General features: G+C 35.0%; 1 protein-coding gene and 1 pseudogene across 1 annotated transcript in view; one reads left to right on the plus strand and one right to left on the minus strand.

Annotated features, from left to right (window-relative positions):
• Cdc42se2 (CDC42 small effector 2) overlaps positions 1-18,427 on the plus strand; it is a 95,014-nt gene that overhangs the window by 29,613 nt on the left and 46,974 nt on the right. The window lies entirely within an intron of this gene.
• LOC114107384 (tRNA methyltransferase 10 homolog B pseudogene) lies at positions 979-1,831 on the minus strand (annotated as a pseudogene).

Here is an 18,427-nt window from a genome sequence, read left to right on the forward strand (position 1 = left end):
CACACACACACTTATTTATTTATTTTTTTGGCTCAAACAAAAAAGCTGACAGATCCTTTTGGATCAGACTCACTGGATCCATGACTGACAGGCCCCTCTATGAAGAATGGTGGGGATTTTCTAGTTACCTACTAGAAATAAATAAATAAATATATAAATATATATATATATATATATTTTTTTTTTCTTTTCTTTTTTTTTGGTACCAGGATTGAACCTGGGGGCTTAACACCTGAGCCACATCCCCAGCACTTTTTTATTTGTATTTTGAGATGGGCTTTACTAAATTGCTTAGGGCCTTGCTAAGTTGTTGTGGTTGGCTTTGAACTTGCTGTCCTTCTGCCTCAGCCTCTCAAGCTGCTGGGATTACAGGTGCGTGCCACTGCACTTGGCTATTCCCTGAATATTCACCAACACCACGCCTAATTATATTATATTTTTAGATATTTTAAAATTTTTTCAGTTACATTTATCAATACTTTTTGCTTTTCAGTTTTATCTTTTAAAAATATCTGTGAAGTCTAGTTTGTACAAGATTCAGAAAGGACACAAAGCTGTTCACACAAAGTGGAAGATAGAAACCCTTCCATAGGCAGAAAAAGGGAGAACAGGATAAGATTCACAGGAGGGAACAAAGTACTATGGGCGTTCAAAGTAGGCCTTTCACAAATAGAGGTAGATATACAAAAGATAAATCCACATGTCCAAAGTCATGTTATTTTAGGGTTAATTTCTTATTGCATAAAAACATTTGTCAGGGTGCTTGTTGTGGTCTAGTCCCTATGGGCAATGCAAAAGCATTGTCCTTAATAGCTTATGCTGTGAAGATCCAAGATGTCAAGTGAAGGCAAGTGTGTGCCGCAGCCTTTGGTCAAGACATCTTGGACCCTTTACCACCCACAGCTGCAATCTTAGGCTGCTTATCATTCCACTGAATTCCAAAGACCGTAGATAGCGTTTTCCTGAAGAAACTCTTTTCTAAAGTTCTTCAGGCCAGTTTTGAATCTCAAAGTTAAGTGGAGAGGATTTTAAATACTTGATGGATGGCCAATATCTCTGAATGATAATTGGCAAATAATTTGTCTTGATAGAGTATTCCAAGGTCTTTTGAAGTGTCACCTTTGGAATATTTTCATCCATAAGTCCACCAAAGATGTAAACTTTTTTTAGGTTGGTAATCTTGAAGAGCATGTTCTAAGTCAGGAGTCAGGAACACAAGAGGTTTCCAGAGGAAATAAACGAAAGTGGTCTTCTTCTGTTATGCCTAGTAGGTAATCAGAAAATCCCCACCATTCTTCATAGAGGGGCCTGTCAGTCATGGATCCAGTGAGTCTGATCCAAAAGGATCTGTCAGCTTTTTTGTTTGAGCCGAAAAATCTCTGGATCTGTCTAACTGGCCTACTCCAACACATTCTCTGACATGTAGTGGATCATACTCAAATCAATACATAGTTTATTCCTGATTATTTGGTCTCCAAAATTTTCTTTTTGGTTAAAGCTCTGAAATGTTTGTGCTAGGAGTAGATTTTCTGCATGATTGGCTTTTCTTGTTTCTTGCTTCCTTTTGTTCTTTGTTGCAGCTATCTTTTCCCAGTTTCTAGTTTTCTCTGAATATTTTTCTTATGTTATCCTGAAATAACCATTTGATGTGAGCACTATTGTTATGCTGCTTGTGGGGAGGGGCTTTCTTTGGCACAAGCATTCCACATCAGTCTGCAGAAGCTGGAAATTTTCAGAGTCCATCTTCGCCTGTGTCCTCTAGGATGACTTCTTGCCTCTGCAGTATTGGTGACTTTAATCTCTGAGCATTCCCTTCCAATTTCCAGTCCATGTGCTTAGACATTATCCTGTGCAACAGCGGTGCACATCTCACATTCTGAACATTCTGAGCCATTAATTTACATTTATTGAGTCTTTCAAATATTTCAAGCAGTTAGCAAAGCAGATTTACCAGTATAGCAAACAAATCTTCCTAAACATTCAAGTAATTCTTAAGTCTAATAAACATAAATTTGTCAGATTGGATTTTTTTAACTTTCTAATATTTTATTAAATATCATGAATTACCATAATGTTATTATAAACTATTACCAAGAGTATTAATACTATAGGTTTTGACTTATTCTTCATTTCTGTATTGATTTCTGTATTTTCCCAGCCTAAGGGATTTGCCTATCCAAAGGAAACAATTACTGTTTTAGATCAACTGAGGTAATTTGGATAAAACTCAGGTAATTTGTTTAATTTGATAAAAATCAAAAAGACTGTGATGCTGATATGAACACTACATTTAAAACTATAGAATAGGAGTGGATTTCTGGGCAAAGAAACTTGAGACCTGTAGAGGCTAGACCAAGGTGTGCTTCATTTCTGTAACTTGAAGTCTGTGTTGCATTATCAGATCTTCAAGGGATAGCACAGAAACCCTTACCTATCTCTTTGATTTTTTTCCCTTCTATAATAATGAATGAATCACCCAGGGAACAGTCTAAGGTGCACTTAATCCCTGCAAAATGTTACTAATTCTTTTCTCTAAAATAAAGTTCTAAGGTTAGAACTAACATTGAAAATAGTTGTTTATGACTATCATTTTTGCTTTATAATGGAGTATTTAGTCGTATTTACTTTTAGTTAAAAATAATTTTATCTTCATGGTTTTGATAGCTTGTGTTAACTTTTTTCACAAGATAAATTCAGTAATTGTCATTCAAGAGCAAGGCCAAGCAGTTAAGAATTTTATCCAGAGAACAAGATTACATGATGTGCTAGAGAAAAAATGGAAAAAGGCATGTAAATTGACCTTAAATTATTTTTCCAGAAAACTTTAGGGACATGAGTGCTTTATAGCAAAATTAATGTTAAGTGTTCTACATTTTTGAGTAAATACTTGGGAGTTTTTTTTTTTCCTTAGAGTTTCTGAAATTATTATTTTGAAAGTGTTATCATAGAGCCTGTTTTATCATGGAAGTATATATTCTTATTCTTTATAAGCCTTGTTTCTAAAATCTGAATATCAGCTCATGAGTATCTGGCTATAATCTGTGATTACATCCTAAGTTTTATAAGTCATTTTTAAATAACTTCTGCTAGACTTTAAGGTTCATTACTGTGCAATTTACTCTCTTATAACTTTTTATATGATATTTAAGGCTAAGCTGATGCCTTCTATTTGGTGTGCCAGTTGGTTGAGAGGGATGCATGTGTTTGTGTGGCTTGGGAAGGGTGGGAGTTTAATCCTCACTGTGAGTTTCCAGAAAAGATAATGAAATCCTTTATGTCCTTTTCCATAGACCTGAATTTCAAAGACTCACATTATAATAAGAATTGGTTGTGCAGCTGCAGCCCTGGCAACAAGGCCTGGGAGAAAAGAATTGGGGCAACATTCCAGAAATCAAGGCAGGCACTGGTCTCATGTGGAGCTGAGCTAATGAAACAGATAAAAATATAAAGCATTTAGTAGAAATAAGACTGATACTTTCTTTGGCTAGAGGATGTTGAAATTTTCTACACACATTTTATTATTTAAAAAGTGTAAAAACTGTCATAAGTTGCTCACTCAATAAGAGTAGCTATATTATATCCTCCTATAGTATAAAAACACCCTGCATATTCTTAGAAGTTATTATTTCTGCAAAATATACATAAAATGTAATTGTTGGTCTATTCTTGGTCTAGACGTTTTTAAAACTGAAGATACCAATTTGTCAGATTTTTAAAAAACAAGCATTTAGGTTTATTTTTAATAACTTTAAATGTTCATGGTAGTTTTAATATGAATTTCTCATGGTCATTTGACTCTTAGGATGCCTTTAACTAATAAAATTTGTGAAATATAGTCTCTGAACACTACGACAGAGCTATATAGTCTACCATTAAACCATTCCTTAGTACCTACTTTTTAGACATTTGGGTTACATCTAGGTTCTATCATAAAAAGAACTATTTCAACAAAGCATTTTTGTGCATATAGGCATTTTGTTCTCTTCTGGATTGCTCAGGATTACTTGTAGTTATCTAGATATGATACTAAAGCATTAAATGTAAAAATTAGTGTATATTTAATTGTGTTACTTCGTTTCTTCGCAGCATTGAATATTACATTTTAAAATTGGATATGAAATGATAGTGGCTTTTGGTTTTAATTTCCATTTCTTTTTCTTCTTCTTTTTTTTTTGGTACTGGGAATTGAACTCAGGAGCACTTAACCACTGAGCCACATCCCCAGGGCCTCACACATGCTAGGCAAGCACTGAATCACTTCCACAGTTCTTTAATTTCCATTCAAGAAACCTTGAACATTAAAAAAAAAAAAAAAAAAGCATATCAGTTTCCCCCTTTGGATTATTACATTCATATCTTTTCCTATTTACCTCCTAAAAATTCATTAAGCTAATTGCCTCAAAAATCTTCCAGATTGTGATAAACCTTGTTTGTTCCTTACATATATGCCAAATGGTTTAATATGTTCCTGATTCTGTTAATAGCCTGAACAAAACAGAATGATGTAGTCACAAACTCCTAGAGCTGTAGGGACTCTTAGATATTGTGTTCATTTTCATTCAGGGAAACTGAGATCCCACCCTAAATTACATGATCAGTAACTGACTTTAAAGAGTTGTAGCACAATAAAGTCTATAAACTTTATTGCCTCCCTATTATTCCATGTATCTCCTCTTTCTTCTGCTAGCATTTCTGTGAATTCCTTCCTGCCCTTTTCACTGTGTTTTCACTTCCATTGGACTAAACAAATCAGTCCAATCATAGTCTCTCTCTCTCTGTTCAAGTAACCAGTTGGCCCATTCCATATTTCTGGCCACAGTAATTGGTCAAGGGTAGCCATGTCAGCCCAGTTGATCCAATTAAAGGAGTTTTAGCTTTAAATTTTTATTACCATTAAGTTCTAAGCATTTATGAAATCTTTTAATGTTTTTACTTTTTAATTTGGGTTTAGTTGTGTATTTAATTTCCAAACATGAATTTTGCAATTAGCTTTTTTTATCAATTTCTAATTTTATTTACTTACTAAAAAAAATGTAGTTTGTATTGTATTGATCCTCTAATTTCTTTGGTATGGGGAATTGAAAACGGGGGCTCTACTACTGAGCTACATTCCCAGCCCTTTTATGTTTTATTTTGAGACAGGATCCCACTAAGTAGCCTTGAACTTGTGATCCTTCTGCCTCAGCCCTCGGAGTCACTCGGATTACAGGCTCGCATCACCACACCAGCTTCTTCTAGCATTTTTATTTTTTATCCCTCCATTAGCATTTTGAGGTACCATTTTTGGTCTATTGTATGATCTGCCTATGTGTATGTTACATGTTTGATTAATATTATTCTCCAATCTTACTCTTCGGTACTTTAGTAACTCTACTTATATTGTTTTCTTTATCAATTGAATGTTGAAATTTCCAGCTATAATTCATCTTATTTTTTCCTTATGTTTTTATTAGTTATTCCTGCCATATATATCTTTTTTTTTTTTGAGCGGGTTGGGGGGACCAGGGATTGAACTCAGGGGCACTTGACCACTGAGCCACATCCCCAGCCCTATTTTGCATTTTTAATTTAGAGACAGGGTCTCACTGAATTGCACCTCGATTTTGCTGAGGCTGGCTTTGAACTTGCGAATTCTCCTGCCTCAGCCTCCCGAGCTGCTGGGATTATAGTTGTGTGCCACTGTGCCCGGCTTTGCCATATTATTGAGGCATTATTGTTGGTACATATTTGTTTATGATGATGTTTTTGTTTTATTTTTTAATAGTATATGACATGTCACTTTGTCCTTTTTAAAAATATATTTTTATTTATTCATTTTTATGTGGTGCTAAGGATCGAACCTAGGGCCTCACATGTGCAAGGCAGGTGCTCTACCACTGAGCTATAGCCCCAGCCCTCACTTTGTCCTTTTATGATTTTTTTTTTCTATTAAGATTGTTATGTTGGGGCTGGGGTTGTGGCTCAGCAGTAGAGTGCTCGCCTAGCATGTGTGATATATCCTCAGCACCACATAAAAATATTGTGTCCAACTACAACTAAAAAATAAATATTAAAAAAAAAGATTGCTATATTAGGGTTCGGGATGTGGTAGAGCATTTGTATAGAATGTTTGAGGCACTAGGTTCCATCCTCAGCACCACATAAAAATAAATAAATATAATAAAGACATTGTGTCCTTGTACAACTAAAAATAATTTTTAAAAAAGACTGCTATGTTCATTTTCATTTGGTTCATATCTGTCAGGTTTACCCTTTAAGTATGTCTCCTGTAGGCAGTATATTACTTTATTTATTTATTTTTGCTTTGTCATTTTTTAACAACATAAAACAATTTTTATCTCAATATGCATTTAATTTGGTATGTCTAACTCATTTACATGATTGTAATTATTGTTCTAATAGTGCTGAGTTTGGCCCTTTCCTCCCTTTTCCCTGCTTTTCATTAGATAGGTTGATTTTTTTTTTTTTTAACTTTTGTTCTTCTGATGGTTGTCCTATAGTCCTATTCTTCCTTTCTTCCTTTCTTTCTTTCTTTGTTTCTTTCTTTCTTTCTTTCTATCCATCCATCCTGAGGATTGAACTCAGGGACACTTACCCACTGAGCCACATCCCCAGCCCTTTCAATAATTTTTTTTAGTATTAGTTGGACACAGTACCTTTAATTAATTAATGTATATGTGGTGCTGAGGATTGAACCAGCAACTTGCATGTGCTAGGTGAGCACTCTACCGCTGAGCCACAACCCCAACCCCCTTATATATTTTATTAAGAGACAGAGTCTTGCTGAGTTGCTAAGTGCCTTGCTAAATTGGTGATGCTGGCTTTGAACTAACAATCCTCCTGCCTCAGCCTCCCGAGCCACTGGGTTTATAGACATGTGCCACCATCCCCAGTTTATTTCTGACACTTTTTAATAGCTCTTTCTTCCCCCAAATTGAGAAATACCCTTAATACTCTTATAAATTCTTATGTGTCCCCTGACTCTCCATTGCTAGTGTTTTTGATCAGAACTTTTAATGGGTACCAAGCCATTATCTTTTAGAGTACCTTCTGTATTTCTTCTTTTGAGTATTACTCCAAAAGTATTTGTTTATTGGACTTTATATGGTGTTTATAGGCTTTGTATATTTGAGAATATTTTTGTCATAACTTGATATTTGAAAGACATTTTGTCTGCATGTAAAATTCTAAGTTTAAAGTTTTTTTCACTTAATACTTTAAAATATAAGCTAGAGTCTCTTGTATTCTAAAATCAAAAATGATCTGAAAACCAAATAATTTTTTCATAACTGATTTGGCAAGAAGACCCAAACCAAGCTGATTTGAGACTGTTATGATTCATTTGGTAGGAAAACCTGACCTGAGCTAAGGGTGTTTATGGCTTTTATTCATCTCACTTAATGTGTGTATTGGGTTCATTTATGAGGCAGTGTCTTAGACACTGTTGCGATGTTATATAACATATATACCACATTACTTTTTCAAAAATCGAAAGTATTCTAAATTCTGGAAAAAAATTGGCTTTAAGGAACATGTATAAAGGATCATAGATTTGTATTAGTCTATCCTCTGATACCTATTACTGGTACTACTTGTTTCAATATCTGATGATAATCCTATTCTATCATTGTTTTCTATCCCCCACCCCCAGTCTTTTAGAATTTTTCTTTGGTAGTTTTTAATTTTCTAGTAATATTTTTAAATTTTTCTTCTCCTGGATCTCCTATAATTTGAATGTTGTCTCTTTTTCATATTCAGTATTTCTACTTGATTCTTATTCATTATTTGGCTTCATAGTGCTAATTATTATGTTATTATAATTATCATCTCCCCTTGACTCATTAGGGGTATGTTCCCAGATCCTCCATTCCAATAATTCTGCTTCAGATAGTAAAGTTTTTCAGTATGTTATCTTTCTCTTACAATACTTTTATGTTTCAGTTATTTCTATTCGGGGTATTAAGCTAATGATTCTTTGGGGGACATTTGTCACTTAATCCAGATGAGTTTAAGGAGAAAGACAACTTGAGTCTTGGGTCTGGCATCACTGATGCAGTTAAGTTCTCCTGTTGAGCATTTCAGATTTTTGCATTAGAGTGGTCCATGTAAACATTCTAAAATCTGAAATTCTTCAAAAAAGAAAATACTTCTCGACCCAAGCATTTGGGATAAGAAATACTCAACCTATATTGGAAAAAGGTAATCTCTTTAGATTGTAATTCTTTACCAACCCTATAGGTATGTCCTGTGGCATGGAGTAAGACTGGGAGAGTGAGCCAGGTGGATGATGGCTGCCTGTTTTCATGAGCTTTCCCTCTAGAGCTTGTGTGCTACCCTTGCTTTATCCTGCTGACAAAGACACCTAGGTTGTTGGCTGCATATCTCTGGTGAGGGAGAAAAGCAAGGGCAGAATCTAAAAAAAAAAAAAAAAAAAAAAAATCTTTTAGCTAATCAGTCTTTTAGCTCCTACCATTGTTGTACTTTGCTTTTGGCTATAGGTCACCAGTTTCTTAGATGAGTTGACAAGCTTTTGTTGTCTCCTGCAGTTTTTGTTTGTTTGTTTGTTATTACTGCTATTATTGCTCTTGGAGCCCAGCACCCCTCTCTCCTTGATTTTTTTACTTGGGGGTTGGGGCAGGAACCTGTGATAGTTTGTGTCATTTCAGGAACTAGATGACCTCATTTAACCCAATAAAGATAGTTACACAAGGATTTCCTTGAGAATACATGGAAATCTTTATTGAAAAGTTAGATATAAAATATATACAAAATTTGTGAAAATAATCATATAAGGACTTCAAATATCTATTGCTATTTAACAAACTACTTCAAAACTCAGTGACTGTTTTGTTAAATCTCTCAATATTGAGAGTCAGAAATTTGGGTAGGTGTTGACAATTCTTGACATAACTTCAACAGAGATCATTTGTTGGTATTCAGGTAGCTGGGGAGCTGGACTGAAAGATACTAGGCAGCTTTATTCCCATGCCTGGTGCCTTGGCTAGGAATGCTGAAAAACTGAGTGCAGCTGGAACTGTTAGTCATATGTCTAAATGGTGGTTTGTCCAGCATGGCAGTCTTGGTGTAGGTGGACCTCTGAGCTGAAGCTGCAAGGCTTTTTATGACCTCATAAATTCTAAGACCTGACTTAAGCCTCACTCTGTAATTAAACAAATCAGTAAGGTCTGCTGAATCCGGCATAGAAGAATTTGACTTCCTCTCTCATTTGAAAGAATAAGAATTTGTCATCATTTTTTGAGGGTGGGGTGATACTAGAGATTAAACCTAGGGCCACTGAACTACATTTCCAGCTCCTTTTCATTTTGAGATAGGGTCTCACTAATTTTCTGAGACTGGCCTCAGACTTGGAGATCCTCCTGCCTCAGCCTCAGTTGCTGGGATTTTAGGCATGCACCACCATGCCTGGCAAGAATTCATGACCTTCTTAACATACCACATAAAATTATTAGAATTTTGATTTTTCTAATTGTTGCTTTTAGGAGAATGTTATGAAGCTTGGCTCAGGGAATCTTTTCTATTTCCCTCCTGTCTGAAGGAGATTCTTTGGAATAGAGGGTTATATAAGTCTTTTTTGGTTAATTTTTATACTATTTTCCCCTATATCAATGATTTTTTTTCTAGGGGAACCACTCCCCAAGGACATTTGGCAGTGTCTGGAGACATTTTGGTTTGTTGTATCTATTGGGGTAGGTGTTACTGTTGTCTAGTGGATAAAGACCTAAGATGTTGCAAAATAGTACAAGGCACAGGCCATCTCCCCTACAATAAAGAATTATATAAGCCAAAATACCAATATCACTGAGGTTGAGAAACCCTGCCCTGAAGCAATCCTGCAAAGTTGATACACTTATGATACTTACAAAAATAAGTGGTAGAATCTAGTTTTAAACACAGATCTTTTCCCCCAAATTTTATGGATATTATACAGTACAATATATATTTTGTGTTGTGAGGTTAATTCATTAAGCATTTATGTGAAAATATTGGGACAAGTTACTATATTAAACGCAATGAGGTAAAATGATAATTTATATTTTACTTTTGATGAAGCTTATAAGAATCAGTGTCATAAATAATTATAATGTAAGGTAGCACTGAATATATCCTAACAAAAGATGCAGAAAAAATGGTCTGTCTTCAGTGTTACTTAATGCATCTGAGCTATGGTTTCTTCATTTCCAAAGAAAGAATACTTGCCTCTTAGGGTTGTAAAGAATAAAATGAGATATTTCTCGAAAAGTATAATGTATAATTAGCATTCAATGTCAGTACTTTCAGCTGGCATGGTAGCACACACCTGTAATTCCAGTGGCTTGGGAGACTAAGGCAGGAGGATCCCAAGTTTGAGGCCAGCCTCAATAACTAAGCAAGGCCCTAAGCAATTTAGGGAGACCCTATCTCAAAATAAAAAATAGGAAGGGCTGGGATGAGAGTCAGTGGTTATATGTCCCTGGGTTCAATCTCTAGAATCGCCCCCCCCTGCCCCCCCCCCCCCTCCCCCGCAGTGTTTTCCATGTCAGGGACTTAAATACAGTTGGAGTTTTCTTTTAAGCTAGAAGTTTTCTGTCATTATTGATTTTTTTTAAAAAAATAATCATTCAAAAAGAGAATAGAGAATCCAAGAATATTGACCCAATATGAATTATTTAACTTCGTAGACCAGAAATAATCCATGTTCTTTAATGATGGATTAGTATTCTATGTTTCTGAAATCATCTTCATCATTATAATGTCATTATCAATGATTTCCATTATTATAAGCTTTCTTTTGAATATAAGTATGAAGATCTGTCACATGCCATATTAAAAAATTTTCCTCCCAATATTGTTCATGATTCTGGGTAATATAAAAGGCTTAAACAGTTTTTAAAAATTATTATTTAGTAACTTCATTACAAATAAACAAATAGTTGCCACAAATTTGTAAAGGAAATAACCTGTTACTTATTTAGTGCTGAGTAGGTACCTTTGGTATAACATAGTAGCACAGGTCAATGCCATGGTCTAATTTTGTTCCAGTCATTTCATATTGTCATTAGTGATAGTTTCATTGGCAGCCAGCATGAATGCCTGCAGCTCCTCAAGTCTGTGTGGAATAGGTGTCTTTGCTCGAGTTTTCTTTTTGCATATCTCCTCTAGAAATTGGTTGTTATAAAGCTGGGAATCTAGGTGGCTACTGATTGAGAGGCAGGTCAAAATTTTGAACAGAATGAATATCCTACCACTACAATAGATTTTCATTAAAGAACCTCTGAATTGTGTCAGAAATAACACAGAGCTCTATGGAGCTGCTGGAGAATGGAGACTTCCATAATCTGGGGAAAATACCAGTCCATCAAAATGGCTATAGGAGATTCTTGTCTTTGTATTCTTCTCTGCAAAAATAGAATGATTGAAAACTCAACTTAAAATATGGCACAGAAGTATTACATTTTGATGAATTCATTGCATGCTCAATTACAATGTATTAGTTTTTACTGGGACCTTGTAGACATTCTAATTATTTTTCCTCCTAAACGTAGCATCATCACTGATGGAACCTTTAAAGAGTTATCCATGTGATTGAAAATTTTATCTTCCTCCCTTAGGGCCTGTGAAGCAGGTACAAATATTGTAAGATTTTTACTTCAGTAGCTTAATGAATATGTTCCAGACCTATGGACTGTTTGGTTGCAAACAGTCCTGGGACATAACTAAATGGCACACAAAAGTCAATTACTCGGGGCTGGGATTCTGGCTCAAGAGGGAGAGCGTTCGCCTCGCATTTATGAGGCACTGGATTCTATCCTCAGCACCACATAAAAATAAAGACATTGTGACAATCTACAACTAAAAAAATAAATAAATAAAAGTCAATTACTCTTTTAGCAGACAAATGAAATGGAATGGTAGACTCCTCAGTTCGTTATGTAATATATATCTCTATATAATGTTATTTGCATAGTAGTCTTTTTAAATTGTCCATTTCTATTAAATCACCCTTTGTTGATCATTGTCATATCCCCAATGCCTTATATGTAGTAGTGTTCATGCTGTTCAACAAATACAAACATGATTGCTGTCAACAAAACAAATATTGGTGAAGCAGAAACATTTTTTTTTACACTGCAAGTTTACTTTTGTTTTCACAACTATTTCTTGAACTTCTCTAAAATACAATTGGCATTAGGAACTAAGTAATATTTCTCTGCTGTTGTTCTCTGATTTGTTGATTATAAATTGCTGCTGGTATCTACAACACATGTTTGTTGCAATCCTACATTCAAAATGAGTACTGAAATTCACTTCTGAATATGTGGTATCAAAGAAGGATTTTGATTTTTTTTTTAATATTTTTTTTTTTTAGGTGTAGATGGACACAACACAATGCCTTTATTTTTATGTGGTGCTGAGGATCGAACCCGGGTCCTGCCCATGCTAGGCGAGCGCTCTACCGCTGAGCCACAATCCCAGCCCCTGATTTTTTTAATTTAATTCATGTATAGCACGTGGAATCTTGCCTAGCATGTGCGAAGTTCTGAGTTCAATACCTACTATGAAAAAATAAATGAAATAAATCTAAAATAAAATAAATTTAACTCTTTTTTATAAGTTTGCATATAAACTGCCAAAGCTATGTATAGAAAGATTAAATTCCACTGCAGAGCTGGAAAATGATCATCTAAGCCATCAGAAAAGGCAATAACTTAACAGTGGCTAAAAACACTGACTAAAATCTCACATAAATATTTTTCATATCTTTAACCTGTTTAGTACTATTGTCTCAGATGTGAAGCACCTGTAAAAACTTAAATGGAGCAACAAATATACCATTTATTACCACTTTGGAAATAAATGTTATATTTTTAGAGTTCTATTCTTTTGAGAAAAGTAATAGGTGGGTGATTGGAGCGTCTACCAAAGAAAATTCATATATGTAAATGAAATATTTTCATATATTTTTCATTTATGAAATATGAGAACACCTCATTTTAACTTGGGGTTGTCATGCTCGGGAGAAATCTTGGTATCCTAATATCATCTTCTCTCTTATGATTATCAGTTATCTACCCCAATTATAGGGTTAAACATTTTGATAATATCATTTGATATAAACTTTTGTATTAAATGTACAAGCTGTGATGAGTAACTATGGTCCCATCTGCTCAGAAGGTTGAGGCAGGAGGATCAATTGAGCCCAGGAAAGTTTGAGGACACCCTGGGCAACATTAGCCAGACCTCATCTCAAAAAAGGGGGGGCAGGGAGGGGGGCAGTGTTAAACAGTAAGAGCACTCTTTAAAGAAAATGACAATTTAGGGGCTGGGGCTCAGCAGTAGAGCGCTTGCCTTGCACGTGTGAGACCCTGGGTTCGATCCTCAGCATCACATAAAAATAAATAAAAAGATATTAAAAAAAAAAGAAAATGACAGTTTAGATGTTATAGCAAATTAATCTTCAGTGGCAGCTAAAAATGCCTCATTTATTTGGGAGAAAATATCAAGTTAATAATTCCTAAGTCACTTAATTTGGCACAAAGCAAGTAGGAGTCAAATGTAAATCACTGATCTTTTTCCTCTCTGGGGATGAGTGTGAAATACAGTATTACAGCCTGGTCTCCACCTTGCCTTGTTCCACATCCAGAAAAGTGAATGCAGTTTGTGCTTAGTTGGCTTTCACATCTCCAGGGGAGTAATAACGAATTCCTTGCCTGTCCAGAACATGTGATTTGCACATACTTCTCATTCACTAAGCCTTTTAAATTATCTCCTCTCATCCTTTCTTATACAAAACACTTGGCAGGTATTTCAGAAGTAACTAGATAATGAATTGAGTGGATCCTTCTAAAACTTGATCCTCTGAAATCCAAGGCCTTCCATACTAAAAGGAGAAAACCTGACTAAAACCAATTTATTATATGAACATATTTCATTTGTAATTAATAACTGATAGAGTAAACAAGTTAGAACTCTTCAACTAGCTACTGAATTTTCTGTGCTTTTCATCTTGGTGTATTTCGTAGACATAAAATTTATATACATTTAAATCACTTTTGAAGAAGCAATGCACTTTTGCTATCAAAGGGAAAAATTTAATTGACTTAAGTATTTTTTAACTGTACATTGGTACTAATCATGCCTCACTTCCCCTTTTAAACGTAAATTTTAATAAACAGAATTGTGTTTTTGATGTGTGCTGTTCTATCTAAGAGAGACAGACTTAACTAGAAAATAATCTTGGTACACCTCCTAAGGTGAGCTTTAGGAAAGCTTGTTTCTGTTCAGTTCTCTGAAGAGGGAAAAAAGGATATAATAATAGTGACTGCAATAGTAGTAACCGTAGTTACATATAGTAATTACTATACATTGCTTGCGTGTGTGTGTGTGTGTGTGTGTGTGTGTGTGTGTGTAGAGACTTTGTGCTAAGCACTCTCCTAAGCAATTAAATTTATTCATTCAGTCCTCAATTCAGTCCTCATATAAACCTTTGGTGCTGAGGTTGAACCCAGGGGTACTTTACCACAAAGGTACATTCCCAGCCCTTTTATTTTTTATTTTGAGATGGGGGTCTCACTAAGTTACTAAAGGTTTCATTAAGTTGCTGAGGCTTACCTTGAACTTGTGATCTTCCTGTCCCTGCCTCCCCAGTCACTGGAATTACAGGTGTGTGCCACTGTGCCCTGCTTATAAATTCCCTTTTATAGAATAGCAAATTGGGACATACAAAGGTTAAGTAACTTGCCTAAAATCATAAAGCTAGAGAGTGGAGGAATTCAGAATTGAGACTTAGGCCTTCTACTTTCTTGAGTCTTAAGTTCTAAATTATGTTTACCTACACACTGGTGTGCAGTGTGAATGTATGTATACTATCCATGTAGTACAAGAATCCTAGGCCAGACGATTAATTTAAAATTTATACTTGAATTCTAACCATGTATTTGACTAATAGTAATAAACAGACATTATTTGTTGTAAAAAAAAATTTATACTTGTGAATATCTAAGTAGCAGCAAAAGCAATTGCCTTTAGGGATACATCTTTAAACAAAGAGCACAGATTTACACAAGAAAAACAAAACTTAAGTCAGGATGAATCTATAATAAAATGATTAGAAGGAAACAGTCCAACTCACCAGTGGCAATTATATTAATACGAACTTTGAATATTGCTTCAACCAAAAATTATAATTATCTAGCAATGATGGTACAAAGGTATTATTGAGGGTAGGTAGTCACGTTATAAAAGAGACATTCTAATCTATTTTTAAACAGGAAGACTGGAGGTTTAAAAGAAAGAACTTGGTAAGCTAAAAATTGTTACCACTAATAGATATGGACAGATAGGTCAGAAATCTGCTTCTGTTTATTTAGCAGTACTGGGGATTGAACTCAGAGGTGTTGTACCACTGAACAGTACTCTTCCCTCCCGTCCGTCCTTCCTTCCTTCCTTCCTTCCTTCCCTCCCTCCCTCCCTCCCTCCCTCCCTCCCTCCCTTCCTTCCTTCACTCCCTCCCTCCCTCCCTGCATCCATCCATCTATCCATCCATCCAGATGGGACTTCTCTAAGTTGCCCAGATTGGCCTCAAACTTGGGATCCTCCTGCCTTATCCTCTCAAGTAGCTGACATTATAGGCATGCACTATCCCATTGCACCTGACTGAGATTTGCCTTTTTAGTAGACTTTTTAAAATGTGCTTTTTCTTTTTTTATGTAAATTTTTAAATTTATATATGACAACAGAATGCATTACAATTCTTATTACATATATAGAGCACGATTTTTCATATCTCTGGTTGTATACATTGTATAGTCACACCAATTTGTGTTTTCATATATGTACTTTGGATAGTATTGATCATCACATTTCACCATCATTAATTACCCCATGCCCCCTCCCTTCCCTTCCAACCCCTCTGCCCTATCTAGAGTTCTTTTCAATAACAATAAAGTTTTGTTAAAATGTAAGAAGGCATATTATTGAGTGGTTTTATTCAGAGAATTGGAAGGTGTAGGATAGAATTTGAATATGGATTGCTTGGTAAGTAGTGTGTGATAGTGCCACTCATCAAGAAAGGTAAGATAAAAATAGAGGAAAAAGAGTGAGTTCAGTTTTGCACATATTAGTTTGTGGTACCTGGGAGGCTACAAGAGATGTTCAGTAGCAGGTGATTATAAATGTGTAGACTCAGGAGAGAAGTTTAGAATAGTAATAGATTTCAGTTCATCAATCAATAAACTGAGACCGTCCATATCACATAATCTGTATTTCTAAAAACTCTAGGTAAGCTAAGGAAGGGCATAGAGTAGGTAAAGAGATGGAAAATGGATAGAGAGAAAAATGAAAAAGAGAAGAAAGTAACAGAAAAGAAAGAGGGAAGTTGCTAAAGAGAGAGGGAATAGCCAATTGTGTTGACGCACACCTATCGTTCAGCTGCTTGGGGTGCCAAGGCAGGAGAATTGCAAGTTCAAGACCAGACTGGATAACATCTGAGAACCTGTCTGAAAATAAAAAATAAAAAGGGCTGGGGATATAGCTCCAGTTTCAATCCCCAGAAATACACACACACACACACACACACACATACATGAGAAAGAAAGGGAAAGATAACTTATTCTACACAATTGTGCATTGTAGAGGATGGGCAAGCAGTTTTCATGGATATTACTTTCTTCACTGTTAGGTGGCTTTCTATCACTAACACAAAGTACCTGAAATAATTGACTAAATAGTTTTGGGCTCATAGTTTTAGAGATTTCAGTTCATGAAATCTTTGAACCTGTGGTGAGGCAGCACATAATGATGGGATTGTCTGTCAGCAGAATCACTCACGTCATGGTCAGAAAGCAAAAGAATGTGAAAGAGGAAGGGGCCAGGGTTTCCTAGTATCCTTCTTGGAGATATCCCAAATGACCTAATGACCTCCCACTAGGTCCCTCCCTGGGGACCAAACCTTTAACACATAGGCTTTGTGGGGCATTAAATGTCCAAATTATAGCAGTTGTTATATTACTCTTTCAGGTTAGAGCTAATATATCTTCTCCTGTATTACCTACTGTAATAATAGGTTTGTGTTTGGTATTAAATACTTTGAGTTCTAATTGAGTGGGAAAGGGAGGATGTCAGAAAGTAAAAGCTTAAGTATATTATGAAATGTTACCTCATTACAGCTTTTAAAATATTACGTATTATGTTTTGAGGTTGTAGGGATCAATCAATCCTAAGGTTTCACATGTGCTAGGCAGGTGTTCTACCATTGAGCTACATTCCAGTCCAACTCTAAAATACTAATGTACAAATTGATGCAAATCAAACAAGACTATAATGGGGTAAGAGGCATGGAGTCTTTGGATGAGCACAGCTTTTAAGGCTGTGATAAAAATTGAGATTTGCCTACATAAGACATTAAGGCTTTTATATGAAGGCTATAAACAAAGGTAAAAACAAATAGTGATACAGCATAATACTTGGCAAAACCTATAAATAGAGAACTGTAAGACTTTGGATATGTTATATTCTTGAATTAGGACATTCAGTATTATTAAAAATATAATTCTCAAAATAATTGATGGAATAAATGCGGTCCCACTCAATCTCCAGGGGGCTTTTTATAGGAATTGATTGATTTGGAAGTGTATATAGAGATATACAGAAGAACTCAAAAATACAAAGCAATCTTGATTTAAAAATTGGGAGACTTATCAGTACCCGACTAAGTTTTACTGTAATGGTACTGGTGTAGGATAAACAAATAGACCCTATAATGCAATAGCCTAGAAATAGACCCAAATTTGCAATCATTTGATTTTCAATAAAGGTACAAAATCAATCCAATTGGAAAAGGGTATTTTTTAATAAATAAGCTGGAACAGCTGGATGTCCATATCAAAATAATAATCCTTAGCCTTTTCCACCAACAATTTTTTAAAATTAAAAATAGATTATAGACATAAAATTAAACCTAACAATTTTAGAAGAAGGTACAGGAAGTCTGTGATTTTGGGACTATGCAGAAATTTCTAAGAATACAAAAACACAGATCATAAAATATAGAATTGATACATTAGACTTTATTAAAATTAACTTAAATATTTTAAGAACTGTGATTAGGAAACACACCAGGGAAAAATAATCATAATAAATGCATTGGACAAATAACTGATTCCAGAATATATAGAGTGCAACTCAAGCCAGCATAATTAGAAAATGGATAAAATATCTGAACATATATAACTAACGAAGATATGTTGAATAGCATCAGTTATTAGGAAAGTGCAAATTAAAGCCACAGCAAGATACTACCTGACACTCATCAGAATGACTAAAATTAAAAAGACTGACAATACACAGTAGGATATGAAGCATCTGGAGCTTTCATACTTTGCTGGCAGGAAAGCAAAGTATTAAAACTGATTTGGAAAATTGGTGGACA

Source organism: Marmota flaviventris, chromosome 5 (genome assembly GCF_047511675.1).
Source record: "Marmota flaviventris isolate mMarFla1 chromosome 5, mMarFla1.hap1, whole genome shotgun sequence".
Taxonomy (NCBI): Eukaryota; Metazoa; Chordata; class Mammalia; order Rodentia; family Sciuridae; genus Marmota; species Marmota flaviventris.